Source organism: Sminthopsis crassicaudata, chromosome 5 (genome assembly GCF_048593235.1).
Source record: "Sminthopsis crassicaudata isolate SCR6 chromosome 5, ASM4859323v1, whole genome shotgun sequence".
Classification (NCBI taxonomy): domain Eukaryota; kingdom Metazoa; phylum Chordata; class Mammalia; order Dasyuromorphia; family Dasyuridae; genus Sminthopsis; species Sminthopsis crassicaudata.
In genome coordinates this window covers 266,641,788-266,650,445 of record NC_133621.1, presented here as the reverse complement: position 1 = coordinate 266,650,445, position 8,658 = coordinate 266,641,788, and positions in this window count along the sequence as shown.

Genomic DNA, 8,658 nt, shown 5'->3' with positions numbered 1-8,658 from the left:
CAATGTAAAAATTCTGACATTCAAAAAAGAATGAGGAAGCATTCATGAAGAAAATCAACGCCATTATACGTTTTTTTAGACAAGATGACCCATTTTGATTAAAAATATTGTGTAGGTAGCCCATGAAAATTTAAATGCATAGTATTTTGGTTAATGAATGTAGATGGAGTTAAGAATTTGTAAATAAATATTGTTCAATGTGTAGTTCTAATAATTTGCCTAGTATTACATGAAATGCTTTAGTGGAATAAATCATTAGAAATGCTGAAACAAGATAAATCCTGAAACAATATGCTAGGCATAATATAACAATTCAAATTACTCATCCAAACTGAGATGATGTAGGACATTATAGTTACCCTTTTCATAACTACTGAAACATGTTTATCAATCTGACTAGTTTTAATTCAATCAAATGTAAACTGATTTTGGAAATATTAAACAATTGATCATATTTTAATGAAATCATAAAGGTTATTAACTACTTTTATTTAAATTTTAGGACAATAATTCTCTTCAAAGAGATGGTGATTATGCATTAAGAATGAGTTTTGGTTGTGTGGTAGTAAGGCCATTTTTTTTTTAAATGTGCTTTTGATTCCTTACTACATACTATTTATGCCAGTATTTTTTTTTCTGTTCTTACTACTAATACTTACATAATGTACAGAATTGCAGTTTCTGGCATCAGTGTCTTTTATTTAATGAAATTTGTTAGTTTTTTTTTTTTTTTTTTTTTTTTTTTTTTTTTTTTTTTTTTACTGTCTAATAGCAGGTCTCGTTTTCTGTGTTGCTTTTCACTTTTACAGTGAGCGGAAGAAGACCAACTATTGCAATATGTAGCAATTTCAGGTGAAAAAATTAGATTTTTATATTTAGTCTTTATGATCAGGTGTGTGAATCTATTAGTTTCTTAGTGGAATTTACTGTTTTTGTAGTAATTCGGTAAATTTTGCCAATTGTCTTTAGACAATGTTACATTGCCTTTTAACTTGTTTAATCCTTTTGAAAGATTACTAGACTTTAGTTGATTTTTACAAGTTAATGTTATCTTAGATAAAATTTTAAATGCTTTTTTTTTACTTTTTAACTAACTTACTATTAATCAAAAATGCAATAACTTTCTTTACATTTTAGTGAACATACCCAGAATTTTATATAAGAATATTAATACATATGCACATATATGATTATATTTGTGTAGATGGTGGTCTTCCTACTCAGAGAATGAAATGAAATTATTTCCCTTTTTTAGTGACCTTGCCCCATACTATATATCCATAACTGGAAGAGCTACCATATTTTCTATAATTTTCCTTATTTTCTGTCCATTAATTGGAACACTGTAACCAGTAGTATAATTTAATCCCCTTTCATAATAAGGATCTACTCTGAAGACTTAACAAGGACAGCAACCCCTCTATTCACACACACACACACCCCTTTTTTTTTTTCTCTCAAAAATTCAGATCAATCCCTTCAAGTAATTTTACGAGGCCTGACAAGCCTACCAGTTCATATTATCATGCTCCAGGGGAAACTATGAGAGGAAATAAAATTCATCTTTTTCTTATATATCCTTATTCATATAAGGGCAAATGATGCAAAGAACTTTTTTCTGAAAAATAGAAGGTTAAAAACCCTCATGTTTCTATCAGATATAAGAAACTATATATTCTATCCTCCACTATTCCCCCATTTTCTATGTGAATTGTACATAAAAAGCTTTATCTCTTAAATGATTTTCTTGCTATTATAATTCTGAAGATGGGATGAGGAAATCAAACTGAAATTAATGGTTTAATGGAAGAGGTGTAGTATAGGGAAAAGAACTTTGCATTAACTTTGGCCCTAAGAACTAAGTTCCAATCCTTTTCTCGATGACTTCTTTTATGATTTAACTTATTTTCTTTGAGTCTTACTTTCTTCAACTGCAAAGTGAGGTAGTTGCATTAAACAGTTCCTAAGACTTTTTCCAGTTCTAAATTCATGATAATCATAAATATGTTCATGTCATGCTAGTAAGCTATATATGAAATCATTTATATCAATTAACTATGAAAATATATTTATTTCATATAAGCCAATTCTGATATATGAAATTAGTAGTAAAATTTTTACACACATATTTCTATCAGGATACAATAGGAAAGCTTCAACAAGAACTTGCAGATTCGCAAAAAGAACAATCCATGACTTTACAAGAGGTTCTGTCACCTTATCAAACAGTTTTGTAAATGACCCAAAAACTATAGGAGAAAGAATTTCAAACTAAAAATAAAGTATGTATGCAAAAATATCACTAATTTCTCATTAATGAAAAGTTTTCACAATAATACTTTTTTTCACCTATGTTTTCTGATAATTGTGACTGTCATTTAAACTGACAGAACAAGACCTCTACCATCTACCATTTGTACCCATTAGGTTAGATCAGCTAGTACTTAATGTAGTCCTCTTCTTCCCAACATGAAAAAAATACCCATTGCAAAATTTCTAAGTTAGCACCTCTGTTGAAGACGCAATTGCCAATTAGATAAATTTAATAACATATATTTTAGATAATTGCATAAATATAATTCGTCAAAAATCTACATCGCAAAGTTACTTTTCCAAAGATTACTTTTCTTTGAAACATGTATTTGTACTTTAGAGGGAAGTTTTATTATGTAGCTTTATAATCAACAAGCATTTTACGCAAGATATCTCTGGTATAGTGTGTTGTTTTGGAATTAAGAAAATTAAGTTCAATCATTCTTTATAATTTACTTGCTAGAAGACCCCAAGAAACTTTCTTAAAGCTATTTACTTCAGACAACTCTTTAGGGTTTCTTCCACCAATGAAGAGGAAATTAGAGAAATAATAAGGAGTTACTTTGCCCAACTTTATGCCAATAAATTTGATAACTTAAGTGAAATGGATGACTTCCTCCAAAAATATAGGCTCCCTAGATTAACAGAGGAGGAGATAAATTGCTTAAATAGTCCCATTTCAGAAAAAGAAATAGAACAAGCTATTAATCAACTCCCCAGGAAAAAATCCCCAGGGCCAGATGGATTCACATGTGAATTCTACCAAACATTTAAAGAACAATTAGCCCCAATGTTATATAAATTATTTGAAAAAATAGGGGATGAAGGAGTCCTACCAAATTCCTTTTATGACACAGACATGGTACTGATACCTAAACCTGGTAGATCGAAAACTGAGAAAGAAAATTATAGACCAATCTCCTTAATGAATATTGATGCTAAAATCTTAAATAAGATATTAGCAAAAAGACTTCAGAAAATCATCTCCAAGATAATACACTATGATCAAGTAGGATTTATTCCAGGAATGCAGGGCTGGTTTAATATTAGGAAAACTATTAATATAATTGACCATATTAATAATCAAATTAATAAGAACCATATGATCATCTCAATAGATGCAGAAAAAGCATTTGACAAAATCCAACATCCATTCCTACTAAAAACTCTTGAGAGTATAGGAATAAATGGATTATTCCTCAGAATAATCAGGAGTATATATTTAAGACCGTCAGTAAGCATAATATGCAATAGAAATAAACTGCAACCTTTCCCAGTAAGATCAGGAGTGAAACAAGGTTGCCCACTATCACCATTACTATTCAATATAGTACTAGAAACGCTAGCCTCGGCAATAAGAGCCGAGAAAGAGATTCAAGGAATTAGAGTAGGAAATGAGGAAATTAAACTATCACTTTTTGCAGATGACATGATGGTATACTTAGAGAACCCCAAAGACTCTGCTAAAAAGCTACTAGAAATAATTCAAAATTTCAGCAAAGTGGCAGGATACAAAATAAATCCACATAAATCCTCGGCATTTTTATATATCACTAACAAAATGCAACAGCAAGAGATACAAAGAGAAATTCCATTCCAAACAAATGTTGAGAGTATAAAATATTTGGGAATCCATCTACCAAAGAAAAGTCAGGAATTATATGAGAAAAATTACAAAACACTTGCCACAAAAATAAAATCAGATTTAAATAATTGGAAAGACATTCAGTGCTCTTGGATAGGGCCGAGCGAATATAATAAAGATGACAATACTCCCCAAACTAATCTATTTATTTAGTGCTATACCAATCAGACTCCCAAGAAACTATTTTAATGACCTAGAAAAAATAACAACAAAATTCATATGGAAGAATAAAAGGTCAAGAATTGCAAGGGAACTAATGAAAAAAAACTCAGAGGAAGGTGGTCTAAGTGTACCTGATCTAAAGCTATATTATATAGCAGCAGTCACCAAAACCATTTGGTATTGGCTACGAAATAGACCGGTAGATCAGTGGAACAGATTAGATACAAAGGACAAAAAAGGGTACATCTATAGCAATCTAATCTTTGACAAACCCAAAGATTCCAACATTAGGGATAAAAATTCATTATTCGGAAAAAACTGTTGGGAAAACTGGAAATTAGTATGGCAGAAATTAGATATGGATCCACACTTAACACCATATACCAAGATAAGATCAAAATGGGTCCATGATTTAGGCATAAAGAGGGAGATAATAAATAGATTAGAGGAACAGAGGATAATCTACCTCTCAGACTTGTGGAGGAGGAAGGAATTTATGACCAGAGGAGAACTAGAGATCATTATTGATCACAAAATAGAAGATTTTGATTACATCAAACTAAAAAGTTTCTGTACAAATAATACTAATGCAAACAAGATTAGAAGGGAAGTAACAAATTGGGAAAATATTTTTAAAAACAAAGGTTCTGACAAAGGTCTCATTTCCAAAATATATAGAGAACTGACCATAATTTATAAGAAACCAAACCATTCTCCAATTGATAAATGGTCAAAGGATATGAACAGACAATTCTCAGAGGAAGAAATTGAAACTATATCCACTCACATGAAAGAGTGTTCCAAATCACTACTGATCAGAGAAATGCAAATTAAGACCACTCTGAGATACCACTACACACCTGTCAGATTGGCTAAGATGACAGGAACAAATAATGACAAATGTTGGAGGGGATGTGGGGAAATTGGGACACTAATACATTGCTGGTGGAGTTGTGAAAGAATCCAGCCATTCTGGAGAGCAATCTGGAATTATGCCCAAAAAGTTATCAAACTGTGCATACCCTTTGACCCAGCAGCGCTACTACTGGGATTATATCCCAAAGAAATACTAAAGAGCGGAAAGAGACATATATGTGCCAAAATGTTTGTGGCAGCTCTTTTTGTTGTAGCTAGAAACTGGAAGATGAATGGATGTCCATCAGTTGGAGAATGGTTGGGTAAATTGTGGTATATGAAAGTTATGGAATATTATTGCTCAGTAAGAAATGACCAGCAGGAGGAATACAGAGAGGGTTGGAGAGACTTAAATCAACTGATGCTGAGTGAAATGAGCAGAACCAGAAGATCACTGTATACTTCAACAACGATACTGTATGAGGATGTATTCTGATGGAAGTGGAAATCTTCAACATAAAGAAGATCCAACTCACTTCCAGTTGATCAATGATGGACAGAGGTAGATACACCCAGAGAAGAAACACTGGGAGGGGGAATGTAAATTGTTAGCACTAATATCTGTCTGCCCAGGTTGCATGTACCTTCGAATTCTAATGTTTATTGTGCAACAAGAAAATGATATTCACACACATGTATTGTACTTAGACTATATTGTAACACATGTAAAATGTATGGTATTGCCTGTCGTCGGGGGGAGGGAATAAGGGAGGGGGGGTAATTTGGAAAAATGAATACAAGGGATAATATTATAAAATATATATATATATATAATAAAAAAAATTAAAAAAAAACAAAAAAAAAACAAAAAAAAAAAACTCTTTAGGGTTTCTATTCTAGATGATTTGATCTACACTAATGAAGTGTCTTGTACTACATTTTAGTGCATTTTACTTATGTAATGTTGGGTCTATATGCCTATCTAAAATAATAAAAGTGGATTGAATATAGTCACATTTAGAGTATAATTATTCCTAACTTTGTCTATGCAATGGGCTACTACTTGATGGATTAGTACATATTTTGTGAAATTTTAATATGCATGTACACGCCTCACTAATTCAGAGTTAAGGAAAATATTGTGATTTAATTTTTTAAGATGAAAAATTTGAAACATTTTGTTTAGAATTTTTGTAGCTGCCAAAATGTCAAGAAAAGAATAAGCAGAAATTGCAATATGTTAAGGAGAAGGAAAATTATATACAAAAGTTAGAGTTAAAGCATTTTTATAATTTAGTGTTATGACTAGTTGTAGAGCAAATCAAAATGATAAATTATCAAAATGTATTTAATAGAACATGATGCAAATCTACTTTTTCCAATGGAAAAGAGGAATGATCTACTAAATAATAATAAATAATAAATATTTAATAAACACTAATAAATACTAAATAATAATAACTTACTTAAGTATAACTTATTTTGAGATGAATAAATACATTGTACTCATCACTAGGAATGTAAATATCAAAAGTGTTTTGGGCTTCAAGCAGAACTTACCTCCTTTAAAGTGACTCATACTTTGATCCTAAGACTTCCAGAGATGAAAAATAAATTGGATGAAATGTTCCAAAAACTATTGGTGTTCATGTTGGCACTTTATTCAAGACTTGCACTTTGACCATAATGAAATCATTGGCATAATTTCAAAGGATAAGAGAGGGAAGGACTGATATACTTAGATTTTCATTTCATTCCACCAGTAAATGGGTTAAATAATTCCAGTACAGTATTCCCCAAATGGGAAGGAAAGATTTTCCTCATGCTGAAAGAATAACAAATAAGTGAATACTGTTGTTTTTTTAAAAGATACTAGAATTTGACATTACTGAAACATTCTGATAGCTTACATCACTAAAGTTAGGGGAAAGACTTAAAGACCTTTTGAAAAATATAAATGCTTAAATGAGAAAACACTTGCAAATTTGTGCTATGTTGTTAACTAGTAGTAGTACTATACATGTGAATTCTGAAACTCCTTGTCAGGAAATGTTAAAATGCTCTTTTTACCAGTTAAGACAACTTTGATGGGCCCAGACTGCCTTACTTAGTACCTACGATGGAAGTCTCCCAGTTTGGTAAAACCCTGATGGGAATTATGTTTTCCCAGAATATCTTTAAGATAGGCTCAATATTTCAATATATAACTTTTTATCTTCCCAACTCTTCTGTGCCATTTCTCTTCCTCTCCTAAGAAACACCAAATTTATATTTACTCTCTAAAAGGTATGCTTATTGTCCAGATCCGCTCATAGGAGAACTACTGGTGCCAGCCCTGTGTCCTGATTCAAAGACAAGGAGTGAAAAAGTGGGACTCAGCAGAGTTTAATCTATTCAGAATTACACCAGGGTTAATATACCTAAATTTTCCTAATCAGTTACAAATGCCTAAGTATTCGGTTAGATTATTAGTACATCTATATTCGAACAATATTCAAAACATCATACACAAAAGTATTCAGATAGTAGGTGAGATAATAGAATGTCTGGCAGATGTCCTCCACATTAGCAGTCTGTAATCAATCATGCCTTCCTCCAAAGATCCTTGGGACTAGTAATCATCAAGGTTAGTCATGTCCCCCAACTTCTCAGAAGTCCTGCCATTTGTAAAAGGGATGGAGAAGCTGAGTCAGATGTGATTGGCAAAGTTCTCCAAGGGCAAAAGGGCCATGTACCTTTTCCAGGGATCCCTTTACATTCCGTGGTCCTCACAATTATAATTTTTGCTAAGTCCTTTTTAGGACTAAGCCAGCTGTGAGGTATGCTCTCACTCCCCCATCACATCTTCCTTTTAATGATGTCTTTCTCTTGACTCTGGTTAGACTGCTAAACTCCTCTATGGATTTAGCCTGCCATTCAATGTCAATGTCCTACTGATAGCTTCTGGCATATTTCTGTAATGGTTCCTTCCAAATACCTTTCTTTGCTAACTCTACTGCTCTCCTGAATCTATTTCTTTTTACCCCTTCTGGTACCTATTTTACATCTTCATTCTGTCTGTAAATTCTTCTCATTAATAAAGGTATGTGTAGAGGACCACAGATAGCGGGAAACTCTGGGAAAGGTTTACTTGAAGCAAGGATACTCACAGGAGGGTGTTTACTCAGTGTGACTGATGAGACAATGGATCTCTGGTTCAATATATTTATGTGATGTATTGATATAATTAGTCTAGTTAGCATATACTTAAGTGTGATATGGTGAGGTAATGGTTCTATATTTGGCACATGCCCAGTGTGTTGCAGTGATGTAATTGTACTAAGGTATTTAAGGCCTGAGAGGACTTGAAATAGACTCAAGACTCCATCCTTGACCATTTTCATGGTATCTCTCCTATCTTCATCACTTCTCTTCTCCACCTAAGAACACGACCTATCCAGAGATCCTCCAGAAAGCTAGTTCACTCATTGCAGGTATGTTTTGGCAAAGAGAATGTCTTTATGAATTTTCATATGTATCTTAGATTTTGTATTTAAAAGTAGGAGTGGCTACTCTCACCTCATCATTTCTTTAAACAATGACAAGTGACTAGAAACGTTTTATTTTACTGTCATTAATTTGCTGTCCTGCAGTTTTCATCAATATTTATCAAATAGAATTGACATCTTAACATGTATTGAATT